This window comes from Sparus aurata, chromosome 6, assembly GCF_900880675.1.
Source record: "Sparus aurata chromosome 6, fSpaAur1.1, whole genome shotgun sequence".
In the NCBI taxonomy this organism is placed as follows: Eukaryota; Metazoa; Chordata; class Actinopteri; order Spariformes; family Sparidae; genus Sparus; species Sparus aurata.
The window spans coordinates 31,932,699-31,952,779 of NC_044192.1; the positions used below are offsets into that span (position 1 = coordinate 31,932,699).

The 20,081-nt window shown below is 40.8% G+C and overlaps 1 protein-coding gene across 11 annotated transcripts in view; it reads left to right on the forward strand.

Annotated features, from left to right (window-relative positions):
* Positions 1 to 20,081, forward strand: part of chl1b (cell adhesion molecule L1-like b) — a 69,750-nt gene that overhangs the window by 9,568 nt on the left and 40,101 nt on the right. Inside the window, exon 1 of one of the 11 annotated variants that reach the window (XM_030419488.1) lies at positions 17,678 to 18,035. The exons of the other annotated variants lie outside the window; for them this stretch is intronic. The gene's annotated coding sequence lies outside the window, so the exon portion shown is untranslated. Of the gene's footprint in view, positions 1 to 17,677; positions 18,036 to 20,081 lie in introns of those variants that run through there. 11 annotated transcript variants of the gene reach the window in all.

Genomic DNA, 20,081 nt, shown 5'->3' on the forward strand with positions numbered 1-20,081 from the left:
TTTAACAGTTTTATTCACAAAATTCTTCCTAGGAGTCTTGAAATAGCACTGGAGCTGTGTTTCATTGCAGAAATACAGCTGCAGGGTCTTTCTACAGGCCATGATCCCAAGAGTGTGAACAGATTGTATTTTTGTGCATTGTGTGAACTACCGTGTATCTCCAGAGCAGAAAGACAAATACAGAAACCAGTACAGTAAACTAAATGCACAACGGAATGTTAAAGGGAGCACTGTAGAAAAATAATGATGACATTGTTCTGTCACAGAGGCATGTATGATAAACAACCAAATGCTAATTTACTGTGTTGGAGAATTACAGATACTATATGTTTGGGAAAAGAAGCAGATGTTTGTTTCAGATTAATCCAGTTGATATTAAAAGGAACAAATAGTGTAAAGATAAAAATAGTGCCCTGCAGGCTTGTCTGCATACATTCATCAAATTAGAATCCTATTCTTCTTTTAAATTTGTATTAGGCAGAATTTAAACATTATTTTATGCTTGAGGAACATTAAACAGAAGCTTGATGAAAATATTAATTAGACAAACAAGAAAAGGACGGTCAGATATTCCATCAGCAGAGAAAATAAAACTGCCTCTGGTTCCTGTGAAAAACAGCAGGCATCTGTAGGCTATTGTGAGAATCTGGGTTAAATCTGGTTTGAGTTCATTACATTCCTCAGTATTTCAGGATCTGGTCAGGTTCAAAAAGGTCCAATTCAATCACAGCTAGAATTGTTGAGCTCTATCAAAAATTCTTGAGTCTGTATGAACAAACCCGGCACCATTTCAGTGTGAGAGCTTTGCCAATTTGAAATGGCTTAAAGGCTTGAAGCGATGGCTTTGAGAAACAAAAACAGATCAATAGCTGTGATCCTACTTTGATATCCTGGGCTTCGGCCTGGAAATGCTCCCATCAGTCTTCCTGTGACATGTAACACAGGCTTTTCTTGTCTGGATGGATGCTCACTTTTCTGTGGCTTTCTGCTGACCCTTCCGGTTTCCTGTGGTGTGTCATAAGCCAGAGGCAGTGTGTCATCTTCCCGGTAAGGGCGTCAGGGTGGTCTTCAACTTCAGCACCATAACTCTTTGAGATACGGTACTGTAGGCAGTTTGTTGTCTTAAACATTGACATTTGCATTTAAATTGACTTCATGCTGCCGTGATTTATTTTCTTGGAGAGAGTGACAGAGTTTTGTCGGCAGCTTTGCTTCTAATTCTCTTGCATCTGCCAGAAGTATGATAACGGAGGCAGGATTATTATTCGGTGAAATTGTAGTTTAACTTTGTTTCATAGTGTGCTACAGCCACACACCAGCCATAGACCACTTGTATCTCACACATTCTCTCAAAATGACATACTAAATTCTAGTCAGTCATGCGTGATGGATTTTCTCATGAATTAATTGAGGTTAACAAAAAAAAAAGTTTTTCCCTTTGGAAAGAAAATTAAACTCAAAGAGAGTACGGGAAAGGTGCTCCAATGAATTTTGAACATTTCACATTTCTAGAACCCAATTAAAGACCACACTAGAACACACCTTTGTTACTACATAGTATGGGTTTATTTTGGCACGTCATTGCAGATTGACTTGTAATGCTGTCTGACATGTGTTCTCGCAAATTCTTACATGTGTGTCTAGACTAAAATCGGCCTCAATAACACCCTGTAGCTCGAGTGTCACTAAAAAGGGGGATAACACCTGTTTTGCGTCTATCTCCACTTGAAAAATACATTTGTAATCTGAAGTTCTTTCAAGTCGCGCTGATGTCACTTCTGTGATTTATCCACCTTACAAAAATAGAGGAACAAGAGACTGCCAGCTCTGCAGGGGTCATGATAATTTCGGGGGCCCTGGTGCTCATGGGATGACAGTTTGACACAGGATGTTGGCAGAGATCACCTCAGAAAGCACGTATAATTGACACCATTAGCCTTGAGAGTTGTCAGTTTTCTGACAGCTGATGAATTCACGTGTGCCTTCCCTGCACTATAGATAACAAATTCCTACCTCCTGTTTTTAAACCATTTTACACCTCAGTAATCCCTGTCTAACAGCTAGTTGCACCAGCTGAGGCACAGTTTGCACCCTGTGTCATGGATTTGTGGTTATGCTTTTCCGAGTGTGAAGTGGGTGAAGCACCGGCCAACATGCCCTGGAGAAAGTCTGTCCACAGGTCTGATTCTCCCAGGGTGCGTATCCTTGTCTTCCTGTAATACTGGTGCAGTATAGGCCCCTTGGCTCTGCTGTGTGGTGTAACTCACCTGCTGGTGATACATTTGGCTCATATCCCTGAGCAGTGAGCAGTCCCTGGTTCACCATTTCCAGCCAAAGCAAAGTTACAGATGGCTTTGCTTCCTCCTGGGGTTCACCAGTGGAAGAGGTGTGGAGAGTGTGAAGGTTACAGGCAGGTCTTCCTCTTTTGGTCCGTGTCGAATGTCATTACTAACACACGGAGGCCTCTTTAATACTCGAGCCCTTCTTTTTCTTTACCACCTGCAGTGTGATGGGGCTTTAGCTGGGGTCGAAAGTGTGCCAGAATCAGTCCTATTAACCCTGTGCATTGTGCCTTTCTATGAAGGGCAGTCCACTAGCAGACACTTCCCCTGTTCATAATAGACCAGACTGCATTCCTTCCAGTGAGCATGGACATACTTTGCTGGCTCTCAAAGAACCTTCATGCAGATTTTGTAACAGTGAACACTCTTTTCTTCCATACACCACCCTCATTTTTCAGCCCAGTTAGGATAAAAGCTTCTCCTCCTTTGGGTTTGTTACAGCTGCCTCAGTCACGAAGGAAACGACATCCTTCACTCATTCGCTACACGATCACAGTGTAAAGAACTATTCAAACTGAGCGAAAAACAATGAGACTTCTTTAGGGTGTGTGGGAGTGTGTCTTAACTTCACAAAGAGCGACTGATGCTCAGTTTGTTAAGCTGACAGAGGCATGTTAGCATCACAGTGAAGTGAGGAGGATTTTCTGGCAATCACAGCTTTGGTATTTTGATCTGTAGCTTCAAGGAGATGTAAAGTACAACAGGGACGCTGTTTGTGCTGTTTGAGTGATAACATTTTATACACACTGTGTTAGTGATGACATGTTTCAGAAAAAATCTTTACTCCTAAAATGTGTTTTTCAAATATAATGGTGTCACTCAAACATGTTAAACACTTCCAGATCTAATTTTCTTCTAACATCTTTTTCGTAACTTGGGGCTTTTTATGAGCTTAGTTAATTGCTTTGAGTGATATTGGTCTAATTTACGGGTGCACAGTGTGGTACATATTGCAATTATTTTGGCAGATAATCTGATATGATTCATGATAAGTGGGAATGATCATTTTTGCATCACAATTTAATTTTCAATGAAAAACCTATTAAAAATTTTAATGATGTGACATTTGTCAGGGTCTGAACCAAACAAACATGTTTCATTACAAATTGGGAATAAGATTTTTAGGCAAGGACATCTCTGCAGCACTACAGTACTTCTGTAATGCTGTTGTGTGACACATTCTACCATTATCCAAAAAGTGCAGCTTTTGCATTTGAGATATTGCAATTGGCCATAATGTGATTTTCCTAATATTTTGACTAATTGTGCAACCCTAGTTTAACTTATGCACATTGATACTGTCTAGTGTTTGAGCAGTAATATAAATGATGTACATGCTTTTCTAACACAGATGGTAGAACAGCTGTGATTGAAAGAATTAGGCATTTAAACGGATACAATAATCTACAAGATCTGGACCCTGCTCTGTCATTCCATGACTGCATGCTGACTACCCCGGAGAGATGGAAAAACGCTAAATATGCGGTGTGAGAAATAGACATTCATCTACTATATGGAGACAGTCTGCGAGGTGATTCATATTGTATGTAGCTGGAGGAGCGTACTGTTGCTGGGAGTGCGCATATTGCCAGTAGAGTCACGTCTGTGTGCCTGTCCCTTTTCTGTGAATTGTAAAATGGGGGCCAATACTGATCAAGCCAACCATAAGCATTGCTCTAGGTGGGGGTATCCATTATGTTGCTCTGACTGAAAAGGCCCCACACTGACTCCAACAGGAACCAGAAGGGGATTTGTTTTGCTCAATAAGTGGTGAAAATGGTATCAAAATGGTTTTTCCCCCCACACAGCAACTGATTTATAAGTCTGTGTGTCTCCAGTTTCCTGCTGCTGCGTTAAAGCAGGAGGTGGGGTCATTAAACTGATGACATAGCTCTGCCTCTCTGTCACTGTCAGTAAAAAGCACCCAGTTGGAAGGCTGGGGTTGGTCACTGGAGACTGCTGCTTGGTTCATTTGTAGCTGCATTTTCTTCGGACAGACTGCTTAATTTTCAGCACAAATTCATACCTTAACAAGACCGAATACGTTGATTGCCAGTGACTCCCAAAACTACATATATCACAGGATCCACAAAGACCTGAGTGTTGCAGGACCGACTGGTGTACCAGACCTTCTATGTATGGTTGCAGTTAGGTTTATGCAACAAAACTACTTGGTTAGGTTGAGGAGCAGATTGCAGTTTGGGGTAAAAACATTCATATGAAAGGGAGAAAGAGAAAAAATGAACAGGTTTGATCACAGCTGTATGTGCTTCAGTGCATAAAGGCGATGTTGTTCTGAGCCATTTGGTTTTTGCATACAGCGAGACTACTATCTACAGAAGAGTATGTTGGAGGACCGCTTCCCATCTGACCAGAGCCAGGAGCTCTGGTGCCCAGAATGCAGAGCACAGCAAGTCCACAGCCATCATCATTAGAGCTCTACATCCGTGGACACTAATGGCTGTCCCTGTTCTGCTGCCTCTGCACATTCAGAGCGCTCATCGGAGACTTGAGGGTGTGAACACGTGAATTAATTCAAGTGAGATGAATTCACCATTCTTGTTCCTTGCTTTAGAGCAGGATGCAGACTGCAAAAACCTTTGGTAGCAAAGAGCCACTACGAGGGCATAAGTGGTGACGTCCTCTTTCAACCACCCTTGAATCATCAAAGGAGGCTAATTGGGGAGTTTGTCCTCGTTTATCTTCATTTAAAGGCTGGCTAAGATGGTGTTGTTTACTCGTTTCAATATTGAGAACGGGGGGAGCTGGGAGGAGAGACACACAGTGGTGGCAGTGTTAAACTGGGGGATGGGGCTGGTAAAATTGATGTGCTGTGGATGCGCTATCCCTGGACTCCTAATTGCGTTTTAAGATTTCAAATAACCACTTTAGAACCTTCCAATGGAAAATAATTCTAGCATCAAAAGGTCAGGTAGTAAACATCTGCATGCATATTTTTCAGTAGAATGAAGATTTATCACCTCTATTTCTCAAGAAAGTGTTAAATGCAATATTTGAAAATCAATACAGGGCCATGACAGGGCACATTCATCAAGTTTGTTTATTTCTTCTGTCATGGTGAGAGGCTTTACTTGGCCATCTTTTTCCAATTACATGCAAAAGCGGACATAGTCTAACCCCCTTTGTTGTTTCTGTGGTGGCAGTATAGATTTTCAGCCATCCAAATGAACTCTTTACAGAAGAGCCTGCAGTCATTGTGCTTGGCCTTTTCCCTGGATTTAGGCACAATCATTCCCTCCTCCAAATGTACACTTTACAAATCAATAAACCTTCACAGTAATTCCACTCTGTGTGCCCCTGAGAGCTTCACTGTATATCAGAAGTAGAATTAAATCGTTGCGGTTCCCTGTTGCCTTCACCACTGAACAGGCTGGTTAATTGATGTCATGGTAGCGACTACATGTTTTGTTATGACCTTATGCAGTATATTTATTTTATTCTATGTTAGCCAATTGACCAAATAGGATGCAGAGGTTTGACTCTTTTTTTCTGATGGGTTTGTCTAGATTTCTCAGGGCTTTCAGATGGTGCACAATTTATGATTTGACTTCTGGATCGAGTGCGATCCTGGCAAGGCGTCATTGATGATGATTAGCCCGATGGCTGTGCTCTGTACTACCTGATGCTGATCAATACCTATATTGCAGGCAATCAATTCCCCGTATGGAGCAGATGCTGGGATCCCAAGTGCATCTTTCTGGTTGGAATCTTACCAATACCAGCCTGGAGGGACAAACACTTATAATGATTTCCAGGGGAAAAATACAAAGACAATGTGTCAGCAACATTTTATTTTTATTTTGATCATCAGAGAAGAGTGGTTTAGACAGTTACAGAGCAGGGTTTATGGCCTAAGAACAAACTCAGCCTTCATGCTCTCATCAACAAACTGTTCTGCCAACTAACATCTGTTGTGATACACATCTGTCTTTGTTAAGCCAATATCTGCCAAAAATATCAGCCCTGTGATATATCAGCCTGGCTTCAATTTTTGTTTTTTCATATTAGGTTTGATTCGTGACAATAAAGGCTAATGTGATTACTTTCATGGAAATGGCTAAATGAAAAACACATAATTGTGTATGCTGGCAGAAGACTTCATTCACTTTTCCAAGGCTGTGTAATTGTTGTTTAATCTCGTTAAATGGCCTTCACCAAACTAGTTTTTTTCTAGTATTGCTTTTTAAAAGCGCAGCCTCAGAGCAGTTGCCAGATTAAGATTATATGTGTTATTTAGACAAATGTGTTATCAGGGTATGGAAATAAAGGTAGGGGGTTTTTCTTCAGGAACATTATTCATCTCTTGATGCCACTTAAACAAGTCACTTGTATTTGATCAATTCTGTTTCTCAATAACTTCATTCTGGATCACCAGTTCAGCACTCAGGCACTGCAGGCAACTGGTGATAGAGAATCAAATTAAGAGGTGTAAGCTGCTAAGATGCAGTGTACCAACCATTGTTCATCATCATTAGGCGTGGATGGGGAGTATGCATTATGGATGATGTAGTCATTCCAAATGTAACACATAAACTGTTAAAGGCTTTGAGATGAAAGCTAGTATGTCAGACAGTGAAGAGCCTCCCCCAGACTGACCACAGCCCCTGCTGCGCCCACAGCACGAGATAGAATCAGAGATCAATCACAGGCTTCGTTAATGGAGCCAACAGTAGAGAGGAATTCTGCTTGATTCTATCACCAGCTTACTAAAAAGCAACAAGGTGGAATCCAATAAGCACTTCTGTCTTCATGATATCTTACATTTATAGATATGTGAATAAAGACTGATAGCGAATATAAATGTATTAGCCATTTAGGTTCTGTTAACGACCTTTCTCTGTCACAACTAGAAAAGTCCATAAATGAGGCACAGTCTGCTCTTATTGATTTGTTCTATTTGTCACCCAGTAACCCTCTATTGAGGCAAATGTTATTAACCTACTGTACAGTATTTGTATCTCTATTCCATGTTTCAAACTTGCAGCAAAAAGACATCGCTGTTTTTTTCAAACCATATGAAGATGTTTAAAAGACAGAAAAGGGTGAATATTTTGCTGTAGTTTTATTTTATCAGTGGCACTTTATTTGTCTAAATACAAATTGTAAAAGTCAAGTATTGTGCACAATTACTGAATAAAATCAACATGTTTTCTAGGAAAATGTACTGTCAAAAACTCTCTGTGCTGTCCCAACTTCAATAAGTCCAAAACAGAGCAATTCCTAAACCTCCCTTTAATAGAGTCTTTCAGGGAGGCACAGGAAGAGGAACAAATGCCTCTATTCAGTAGCTTCCAAAATGCTAATGCCTCCGGCTCTTAACACGTTTATAAGGGTTCCCATGTCACGACATGGCATAGTCCTCACTAATGGGGGCTGTGGCTGGGGACCGCATGAAAAAGCCAGACACATTACAGAACATGACAAATATGACAACAAGACCACTGGTTTCCTGGGGAACAGATCTTCCGAATCCCGTTTTTTCCTTTTTCGAAGATGCATGCAAGCATGTTATGTCACACCGAACATTGAGGTTTCTTCACAATGACTGCAGTCTGTTTGGAGCCAAGCATGGACAGTGACATTTAAAATATCTATATAAAGTCACTGGTGTTGTGTTGTGTGACTATTAAAGCCCACGCATCATGTCATCATGGATTTTGTGGGCTTGTAGTGGTGAAAAAAAAGTGGCAGTAATGTGGCCGATAACACAGGTGCTGTCACTGGAACGATTGGCCAATTCAGTGGGTAATATTGAATTCCAGTAACTATCTGCTCCTTTATGTAAATTATGGCAACACAAGGTTCTGTATTGCAGAAACTTTCTACAAGCAAATAAATGAAAGTCAGGCAGGGTTTAGTGATTGCTTGGGAAAGTAATTACTCCTTATCTGTATTGGTGCTGGCAGGCAGTATGCAGTGCCAGGCCGCAGCCTCCAGCCTTTTTGGATTGATGTTATGTCAGCTGCTCAAAAGGTAATTCTTGAGTGACATTCTGGTCAACCTGTGGAACATGTCAATGTTGTATTGACCACTTTGAATGATTAGAGTCCATCAGACCTTTTTCTTAACTCCATTTTCTATATGTCATTTCATGATTGAAAGAAAACAGTTGTTCCAAAGAGACACAACATTGGATTTGCATGTTTGAAATATTTAGGGGATGAGATGGAATCTCTCAAGACTTTACTCTCAATAGTGTTATTGATATTCTAACAGAGAATATGTGCTAAATGTTAGAGGTGTAGAAATTTCTTGATTATAAGATGCATCGCGATATGGACATGGAACATTCTGCATCGATGCAGTGACAGAGTATTTAGAGTCTGCAGCTTATGTTGATTGTTGATTGTCCGACAGCTGCACAGTAAAGTTACGTTGCGACCAGGCTTTGACTTGTGGGCGTACATTAGGCTAACGTTACTTATGTAGGAGGTATGTCAGAGGGAGGCAGAGACCATCTGCAAGTGATAATAAAACCTGTTTATTTTAAATAGGCATCTTGGGGCACTTGTTGGATTTCATGACCTCGCTGGGAACCACAAATTGGACAAAACACATGCTGAGCATGACTTCTGCCTTGAAACAATTCCTAATCATTTTAGCGACTTTCACCAGAAGCTAACATCTGCAACCAAAAATAATAACTGTTACAGCAAGCCCAGCTAATCCGCCAGGATCTGATGGAGCACTGTCAACTTTGCCGTCCGACTCAGAGAGGTGTGTGCAGTAGAGTCAATAGATGCCTTATCTATAAACTGCCATTTGACAACAATATTATTGGATAAATGTTCTGTTTTTGTTCTGTTTTTGTATTGAAAGATGCAGCTTTTATGTTGTAGACTGCTGTAGTCTGATTACTAGAATGACTTTATGAATTAAAAACAGGAATTTAAATGATGCAAAAGTTGCCATGTGTAGTAATTTAGATCATTAAGGATGCCATACACTGAGATGCAGTGAAATTTATTTGAATCGTGACAGCTGAATCGTAATCCCATCAAACCATCAAGCCACACCTCTACTAAAAGTTAGTGTAAATGGACTGAGCAAAGCAAGGACCACAGACTGACAAGCTGTCATCAATGCCCCTTTTTGACAGAAATGCGTTTTTTTGCCATGTAATTTTGAGAGCAGCCACTGTTGGATCATTTATGTGGTTCAAAACCCTTAATTACACACACCAGGCCACATTTGTGCTCAGGTGTGTCAAATTTCCACTATCAGTTACATTCATTCAGTCACAGCTGGTTGTCCTTTGTTTGTAGTGCCACAGTAATCCCCTGCCTCATGTTACCATAAATAAATATGAGTCCAATGGGAGTAAGGTACACAGATTTAAAACTTGGGTAAAACAGAGCTGGTATTGGATCAGCGCTGATTAGAGACAGATACCTTTTCTATCTCAACTCCTTTTCCAGTGAAAAGGGGTTGAGATAGAAAAGGTTGGATTGATGCAATTTTAGATTTATATATTTTTAATGATTTTGAACATATTTTTTCACTTTTAAACCTAGACATGATGAGCTATAGGCACTGAATGTGTAAGTCAATAGTGTGCAAGTTTCCCAGCATGTCTAAAGACTGCCATTCAAAGCACTCTTTAGAACAATTCTGTCAGATATTTGAGCAAAGGGACTTCTATTGTGCTGTGACAAAACCCGTTGCTTAATCAATGCTACATCCCTTCTGATGACCCACCTTTGCTTTCAATGTCCCACAGTTCTTTTCTTACATGATTCACCACATCCTTACCATCACATCATTGACACTGCTTTTAATCTGTTGACATGTACAACAAAAGAAATGATAAAATTGAGGTTGCTGGTACCTTCTAGTCCAAAAGTGCCCTTTAGTCTTGTGTTGTTTGCTTTTGGATGCGCTGTCGTGGAGCTCACAATGCTGTGTGTTCAATCATCAGTTAACCTGATTACCCAGACACCACATGGAGCTATGGGGAGGTCAGCTGCACGCCTGGCTCACCATCAGCCACACTGTTACTCGGATTTTGTCCAAACCGCAAAATAAATCTATATTCGAGCAGTGTTTAAAATAACATTCATGATTCCAACGCACCTTTGGTTTTCAGGACTATAGATACAGATAGCATGCCAGCACTAATGACTCTTAGCTCCATTTTCTTCTCTCACCCTGTCTCATTGTAGGTTCGATTTTATGATTTACCAAATTAGATTTAATCCCACTGAGTACAGACCACAGCTTGGCAGCTAAATGCTGCTCTGTCAGTGCTCGAACATACACTCAGAATCTCCGGACACCAGTCCCCTTTTGCTCTAACCACTTGATACCTCTTGAGACCCGAATTAACTCCCTCTCTGCTCATTGGAAATGTAGAGCTTTTACCTCTCAACCTCCCACAGCGTAACCACTTTTGCAGCATTTAATATTGAATACTAAATGCATATTTTGCTTGTCTTTACTAGAGGCTGCATAGATTTTTGTATGCTTTGGATTTAAAGAACCTGCTTGAACAAAATGAATGTTTGCTAAAGGGAGACTGCAGCCAATGTCACAACTCATAACTAATCTAATCTGGACAAATTTTATTGATTGGTCTACAGAGGGCTGCTATAATCATCTCCTCCATAGCTATTTGTTATTGAGCTATGACATGCAGCGTAGATTTGTCTGGAATTGCTGATGTTGTGTGCTAACATGATGCTAATGTTATTTTAATTCATAATGAGGGTAAAACATTCTAAACTTTGCTAATAATGGTGTCCTAGACAATAATTCTTGCCCCAAATTATGATCTGAGCTATTTAACATTGAGGAAATGGTACTTATACTATCTGTATGTATTTTCAATACAACAATGGGCAAAAAACACTGCAAAATACATCTGTATTTTATTTTCTGACTTTTTTGCATCCTGATTGTTTTCTTCCTTTTTGTCATGTGAAAAAATGTTAAAACAAAGATTCATATGGTGATAGTGAATTTGAATATTAAATAAATAATTGTCAAGCTAAGTCAGAAATGAGCATAACAATACATCCTAGTATATGGAAAAAATACAGCAGTTAGTTCTCCTCTATGTGACTTTGAGTGCAACAAACAGCAGACCTCAACCCACACACAGAAGACACAAAGCTATATTCTGTCTTCAGGCAGAGCTTTTGATGTTAGCCTGACAAAAGCACCAACTCCAAAAGCCCCATTCACTGGATTTTTTTAATGCCCCATGTGTCCTTTCAAGTATTGAAAAGATAACTTTCTGGGTGTGCCTCGTGTTTTAGTTTGAGACAGGCATTTGTTTCATTTGTTCAAGCATCCTTTCAAGTGGCACTAGCTCTAAGAAACGTTGAGAGCATTAGACTCTCGATTTGGCGAGACAGCCCACATCTGTCATGATGATTTGATGTCGGGTAGATATTTCAGTACACATATAATGTCCTGTGGTTACAGTTCTCGTTTTATGAATTCTTCCACAGTTATATCATTCTACTTTAAAATGTGTGTACATAAACAGTAAAATAATGATGGAAACTAGCGACATTTCTATATTAGCCCTGATGAGAAAGCTGTCCCTATTTTGCCAAAAGTCACCAGGTGCTCCTTTATGTTCATCCATAAATTTCTCAGGTACTCTGTAATTTATTGAGCTGTCCATGTCATTCATGAGGTTGTAGGCAAGTGTCAGGTGGACTTCCTCAACAGGCCCCTCCAGCAACAGTGAATAGTTTATATTGATTTAAAGTTTATAAGCCACTGCTACCTTGAGATCTCAAGTATCCTGTGCTGCGCTTGATTTTCCTGTGACATGTAGCACATAACCCGGCACTAATAAGCACAATCCATCTAGTGAGTCCAGAAGGGATATTTGCATTGTAGCACTGTTCTTGGTGTACTTTATAGAATTTTGCCCGTGGGCTACTACAACTGACATGGGCTAATTGGCTATCAAGAGAGGCTCTGAGAAAAATAGGGCTACGGGTTTCCCACCACTGTGTGGTGTTCCAAAGTGAAGACAAGAGAGAAATGTGTGGTGCTGTTGCATGGCACATTCTCCAAAACAGAGACATTTTAAGGATAAATATTGGAGAATCAAGGAGTTCCTGTGTTGCTAAGGCAAAGCAACATATTCAGCCCACACAAACACTGAAGTAGACCAGTCCAGTTTTTCTTTTTATGTGCTCAGTGAATGGCCATGAGGATGAGGCTTGAAAAGTTGTGCAGCCGGCCTATTGATGAGCACGTCTGTGTTAAAACACACACAGACAAGGCCGTTCCTTCAACACCCCCAACAGTCCACACACACGCACTTTTAATTCGTCTCAAATATTGGTCTGCCTCCTCATCTCTTGCTGTGCATCCATGTGAGACAGATCCCACCAACATTTTCCACCGCAGGATTAACTGTGTAGCGCGACGGGCTGCTCTGCCTCAGTGCTCCTGAAGGGCTGACCCCGACATGTGTGTGAAGGGGTGGCGGGCAGGCCACTCCTTAAAAGGCTATTAGATCCGTACGGCTTATTATGAGTGGGCGTGCAACTGAATTATCTGCCCTGCTTTCCCTTGTCACGGGGCTATAGGTGGAAAAAAGCTTGTTTTCCGGAAATAATTAATACTACTTGTTGTCATAATATTGAGTTGAGCACGTTGCTTGTGTCTGGATTGTGTCCTGATGAACCCTTTTCTCCGTTCAGGTGGGCTGCTGCTGATGGAGATGATCATCTTCTCATTTAGCTTTGCGCATGCAGAACCATTTCTATTACATTACAGCTGAGCCAGCCTCTCTCTAGAAGGGGATTTGATTCCAGCTAGAGTGAGACTTGGTCTGTGCATGTATGTGCCCATGTGTGTGTGTGCTGATCCCTTCAACCATTTGGAAGGCTGTGTGTCTATCCAGGGTGTATCTCAAAGCAGCGCCAAGTCTGGTTACCATGCCTACACATTTTAATAAGAGACACTGCATTTATCTTAATGAATTCATTTTCAAGCTTCTGTTTGCCTCTGTAGTCTCTGTCAGCTGTGTACACACTCTAAATAGTTGTAGAGCGGAGGCCTTTTCCATTGCTAAAAGTGACCTGAGGAAAATAGCTTATTGATTCTTTGGGGGAAACATGATTAAATTGAGGTCTAAGTGGACACTTCATCTGAACTTGTCTACAGAAGAGAAGAGAAGAAAATAGAAAGGAGCCAGTCTGCTTTTGTCCAGGTTCTGATCTAATATTTCCTCTTTGATGGACCTGAATTCAGTGCTTCTTTCTACTTTTTCAGAAAGAGGTTGGCACCAATATTTTGACTTTAAGTCTAAATATATAAATATAAAAAAACAGTGCTACACTGTTTTGATCAAACATATAGGACCCTATTTAAACCACCCATGGCAGCCTTAAGTCCATGGTGCAAGTACATCTAGGATGTGTCCATCTCTTTTTTGCTAGTTAAACCGGGCTCGAAGTAAAGTGCATGGTACAAAAGGGTTGTATTTTGACTGTTATTAGTAGTCATCATTCTCTGTCTCTCTATAACATTACTCTACAATGTGCTCTCAAGTATTGAAATTTGACAATGATTGATTTATTATAAATCAGTGCTCGGTAGCTGCAACGTTATTCAGTTAGTACCCTTGAAAGTCCGGAGTTCTTTACCCAACCCTAGCCAGAAGATCACAATGCACCAGCAATGGTCTGACCACACCTCATTTTAAGTCCTACATGCCTGCTTGTGCACAAGTACATTTACACAACGTGGACGCTGAGTGTGAAAGTGAGAACTGTGTTGGTTTGAAACTAGCAATGGCACTTGCACTGCTCCAGTGCTGCTTACATACAATAGAGTCCATAATCTTGATGCTCCTGTCACAGTGAAGATTTTCTTGAAGACTGAAATATTTAAAAGCACTTTTTTTTGCAACATTCTGAACTAAAATTTTGAGGACATCATTTCACTGATGTGCTGCCAATATCAATCGTGGCAGTTCAATCTATAACATTTTACATGATGAGTAAAGCCTTGTAAAAGTGGTGTTTGCTTGCTTGCTGCAGGCGTTGTGCAGCCAGAGATGGAACAGACGTTGTTGTGCACATTGTGTTCAGTAGGTGTGCTAATCAGGACTAGAGATCCCCTGATCGCTGCCATGATCACTGAGTGCACCATCTGTGATGCTCGGATGGCCGGCAGTCTGGCTGAGAGAGCCTGATGACAGTCTGATCCGGTCCTTGTCCTCACAGGTCGGCAGTCAGCTCTGCCTTCACTCCACTATGATTGAGCTGTTTCACTAGTCTTGAAAGACCTGGAAGCATTTAACACTTGCTTTCAGACACTTTATAAGCTTCACCACTATTACAACTTTAAACATTTTGTAGCTCAGATTGACCACAGAAATGTGTGCCGCCCCGCTCTGATGTTTTTGATGTCCTTGATTTTTGTGTTGTTAGATAACAGTTTTTTGATCAGTTTCTCTGTAGTGTGCTGCGCTGAATAAATCAGCTGTCACCGCAGATCTGGAAATAATTGAGGGGACTGTTAAAGTGCCACGGATAATGGAGAATTACACATGAATGTGGGCAATTTCCTTGCTGGAATTTTGTCTGTTTTTCATTTACAGTCACAGGTCAGAAACAGTACAAGTCACATCTCTGGCAGTAAACCATGGGCTCCAGCTGAGTTCAAATGGAGTTTGTAATGGAATTCTCCAACCTGAAATAAACACACAAACACACACATGTAGCCTGCTGCAGTAAACAGCTGCACATGTATCAACCCAGGACAACTTTTCATCAGTGCCTAAGTGATCTGTATGACGATAGGGACACCTGTTACCATGACAACTCGTAAGAAAGCCATAGAGAAATGCATTGGTTTCCATACTGATCTAGAGTGCAGACAATACCTCACTCTGTATCAGCCAAAGGCAGGTTTGCTTCTTCTATCTGCAAGTGCCAGGTTAGAGGCTTATTGACCGTTTCTGACAGACTGACTAACAGACGACTTTTGGGTGAAATGGGCCGTATGCCCAAAGTTCAATTAAAAGCCTCACACTGTGTGTAGCCAGCATATTTGCCAAATGGTGGAAATAGTGTATATCAATCTTTCTGCAACCTCAGCTATCTGAGCGTCCTTGAGGGATATTGATGGCTCTGCCTTAACGCATTTTCTAACTTTTCCTTTAATGCTTAAATATTTATCTCATCTGAACAGGTTGAAGGAGATTTTCAGGTGTCACTTGAGCACATGCTGTGGAAAAACAGCGCTACATTTGGACATTTTACTGGGGCCATAAACTAGCCACCTGCATTTTTCTTTCTCTGCTCTCAAAGCTGAGAGTGGGGGAGCAACATTTAGTTTCAAACGAGCCTGGTGCTGTTTGTGCTTTTCTCTTATTCGACCTGTCCTCGCTCAACAGGGGCAGCGGGTCAAGAGTGCGTTTTTTTAATTCCACTGACACGATACGGCTGCAGCTCTCCATCTTGTAGTGGTCAGATAACATTTAGTGATTGCTGCTCGAGGCAGATAAGAGCTGTGTCATAAATTAAAGACACTGTAAACATTTGCTGTGAGAACGCAGCGGATTATCTAATTTTAAATTGAATTTCTAAATGAGTCCTAGCCAAGTTAAGTCAGAGTGTATGCTCCCAAACCATATCAGAGTGGGAAATGAGACAAATGACACATCAGGTTGTGGTGAAATATGGGGACAGTAGAAATAAGTAGATTGATTTATGGGAGTTTTTTTTTTTTTTGTTGCAAGATCTGCTTATACTTTCTCCCTGACTTCCTTTATGGCATTTTAACAATCGGTTCAAAGTGTGAATAAACGTTTGCCTTCTTGCCTCTGTTAGTCATGTCCAAATCAGTGAATCAACTGGGCTGGAAGTGTGAATGAGCCTGAGTGGCCGGAGAGAAAGGGGAAGAGGCTTTCCCCGGGGCAGTGCCCAGGACAATGTCAGGTTTGTCTGGCCCGAGTGCATGAACACTAAGCTTTTCGGAACTGGCAGGCCGCCCCGGTACCTACCCATCTCCCCCGGCTTCCAGAGCTGTCCAGCCCCGGAGCACTAAGCATTTGTGCAAAGTTCATAAGGCTTCCCTCTGTTTGTGTGGCCATAATGGCAGCTCCATCCTGTTGTAGCTCAAAGAGTGCTTATGGGCTCTGAGGGCCTCGCGCTGGCGCTGCAGAGGCTTGTGAGTGTTCTCAGTTACTGACTTTGGCTGAATGCTCTCATTATGAAAAGACCAGTGTCCCCCCCCCCCCCCACAGACAGCTCAGAATCTGAGCCTCCGGTATCAGCACTTTTTAATCATTTCTCCATCTGCTTTTTAAACCCAATTTGCCAAATGAAACCCTCTAGTTAGATAAAAATTAAAAGCCGGTGTGTTCACTTCAATCCGTTCATTTACTGAAATAATGAGTAAGGAAAGCTGCATCTGCAAGTTAAATCAAAATGATTTATATGTAACATAACAGAAAAAGCTGGCAATTTACTTTAAATGGTTGTAGTCCGTTGAAATAAATGCTATTTTTTTCCAGTGAAATGGATCAGTCTAAATTGTTCATAACAAACTGCTAAATTACTTAATATATCCAACCAGTTGTATATCCTAGGTACACAACCTCACCTCCACTATTTCCTGACTGTCAGCATTCGTGAGGCCCGAGTGATAATAACCTTATTTGTGGCTGCAAGTTCCATCTAAGCAGCCGTGCTTTTGGTTGGTTTTTCACTACGGTTACGACCCACATCAGCATAATTCAAGCATGACCCTCCTCCCCCCTTTCATTTTCTGCCTTTCTCCCAGTTAAAGCCCGAGTCTCAGACTAGGGTCCACACCATACATCATCCAGAGTGGGGGCGCTTCCTCCCCTCCCCCTCATGTGTCGTGGGAGAGAGACTGCGGGTTTTTTTGCCGGGCTGGTGGAAGGCTCTTATCGACAGTCTCAGCACTCTCTGTGCAGTGAGCTTTCCCCTGACACATCACCCAGCCTCCACTCAAGTCCGTATGTATAGTCCTGGAGTCATGTCCCTGTTCGCCAGCATGGAACAGTCAGGTCCTCTTGAATCTAGTGGCATACTAAGAAAAAAATCAAACGTTTTCCTTCAGATATCTTTTTACAGTTGGAGGACAGGCATGAGCTTCAAAGCTCTGACAGCGCTGGACTAATGCTGGCCGACAATCTTCAGCAGTATTAGCAATTAAGGAGATTTTCACTGGCTGACAGAGGAAGATTGCAGCAGGAGTAAAACTTAACAGATTTTCACTCAGCAGGTGATCTGCGCTCCCCCCTACTGCACTGTCCATATTTTTTCTTCAATTGATCATTGCAAATGAGTACTTTTCATTGAGGTTCAGGTGCAGCAAACATCTTTCATGACGCTGAAGGGAGGGGGGTGAGATAGAACTTGCATTCCTCCACTCTCCTTTGTACACACCCGGTGAATAGCCTTTAGATTGGGCTTTGTGGGAATGATTGTCAGTGGCTTAATGAGCGTCTTTGCCAAGCTAGAGGCTTTGGCAACATATGTGACTACAGTGCCTCTGTTCCTCTCTGTCTGTATGACACAACACACAACGGGCTCAGCACTCTCCATTTCTCTGCAAATCTGATTTTACCTAACCCATGGTTTACTCTTCTCGTGGATGTTATTACCTGGATTGGAATAGTTTCACCTCTCATGGGGACCAGAGCTAAGAATGAAGTAAAATCTTGTAAGTATCCCACACTATCTAGGGATGTGTATAAAGCTGTGGCAGTAGATTTGGGTTAAGCATGTTTTGGTCTTTCCATGTGCTGGAGAAACTCTGGGAAACGTTCAGTAGATTTTCTTCCTAGGAAAGCCAAGACGAGAATCATCGGCTTATGATTCACATTGTGAATGAATTGAATCGTCAGTTTCATGAGGTTGTTTTGTGGCTTTTTGAAACAAACATACTTGAGTGTAAAAACAGAACTCTGCGGCATATTGGAGAAACATCTGCCAAAACAGTTTATTATTGATTGTTAATTATTCTCCTATTTTAAGTGAAAATGTTGTCATGTTTGCCTTGTTTGTATGAGACCACAACAGTCATGGTAATTTTTAGAGAGTTTTAATGAACAAACCAAAGGGCCAACTCAGCTTTGCGACTAAACAAATCACTCTTCAAAACTTCACAAATCTAAACACTACCATCTGTAGTATTTGCAGTCATACATTTAGAGTCGGACAAATAAGATAAGATTTAAAATAATGAGTGTGCAAAGCTAAATTTAAAATGACAGTTACTTTAGTCAGTGTCAGTCATAATTCTGTTATCGACTAAACAAAGACACATTTGTGGTTATAAATATTACAAAAGAGACCACACAAAATAAATACATAATTAGACCAGCTGGTTTCTGTCTAGATTAAAGCTCATCTTTTGTTACACAACATGAATCGGGGTTTAATGAGATTCTCAAAGAATCTGCAGTCATATGTTCAGGACAAAAAGCCTTTAACTTGATAAGGTTTAAAATGGATTGGGTGTGTTTTACTGTGCAACAGACAAAACATGTAATACAGCATGTCAAGATCAATTACTGAACCCTCACTAAATAAATCCAGGTGGTATCTTTGTGACCTGAATTTAATTTAGCCAAAATAAATTATATAAAATTGGCACTGAACAGTTACAGTGATTATCTCTCACTGTAGACCTCCAAATTGTTTTATTTACATTTATTATAGACTGAACAGGATTGGAACAATGATTTAAAATATGGAATATTTTTCAGAGATCACTTAGGTTAAAACTGTTAACATTGAATTTATATCTATTCTACAAGGTCAAAGATTCATGTTAATCTTTCTTGAAAAGATTTCCAGTCATTAACAATGTTGAATAAGTTGATTATTTTGTTTTGACACTCCAGTGTAGTGTGCGTTGTGTAGCCAAACTTTTTGAAGAGATTATGTTAAAGGCAGTACGAAGCGGTAGCAGAAAGCTTGTCTCCTTTGGTAACAAAAACTGTGCAATAAGATCAAAATGTTTATTCAATTTTTCTGTCATTTAGGAGGCTGCATTCTTGACTTGTGTTGTGTTAAACAGAGAGGTGCTTCTGTTTTTTAGGCTGCCCACACTGATATAAATGGGTGAACAAAATAATAGAAACACCTGTCAGTATAACACTAATAATTCAACAGCACTAAAAACCACTCTGAAAGAGATTCAACCCAAAACTGAACAGCATAACGTTCATTGCAGAACTTTTAGACTGAGTTAGTTTTGGCTAGGTGTAATAAACTGGTGAGCCTTACTGCAACTTGATAACTTTGAGTCATTGGCACTTATTTCTAGAAATTATGACCTTAACAATGTTGTTAAGGTTATTGTTTAGGGATCACATTTGGAAGAACTCATTGGTAGATCATTTAGAGATTCTGCCTTGTCATATTGAAAATATCAAGCTCCTTCCAATCGATTTGTCTCAACACTCAGCTCAGCTCAACCCCGTTAAGTGATGGAGAGCCACAGGAACTGGGCCACACATCCGACAGCTTTGTCAAACAGCTTAGCCAGAGCAACGCTGTCCAGATGCTCGGCTCGAGCACGTAACAGGAAATTCAAATGCGGAGAACCTCTCATTTCACAAGCTGAAATTATGATTTTGGCTGCATGTATATTGAACACCTGAAGGGATTAAAAATGGATGAAGCAGCAAAGGTATTTCTGTAAAAATGTGGGTCTGCTGCTGCTCCGTGTGTGCTGTAGGGACATCAGAAATCCTCGGCT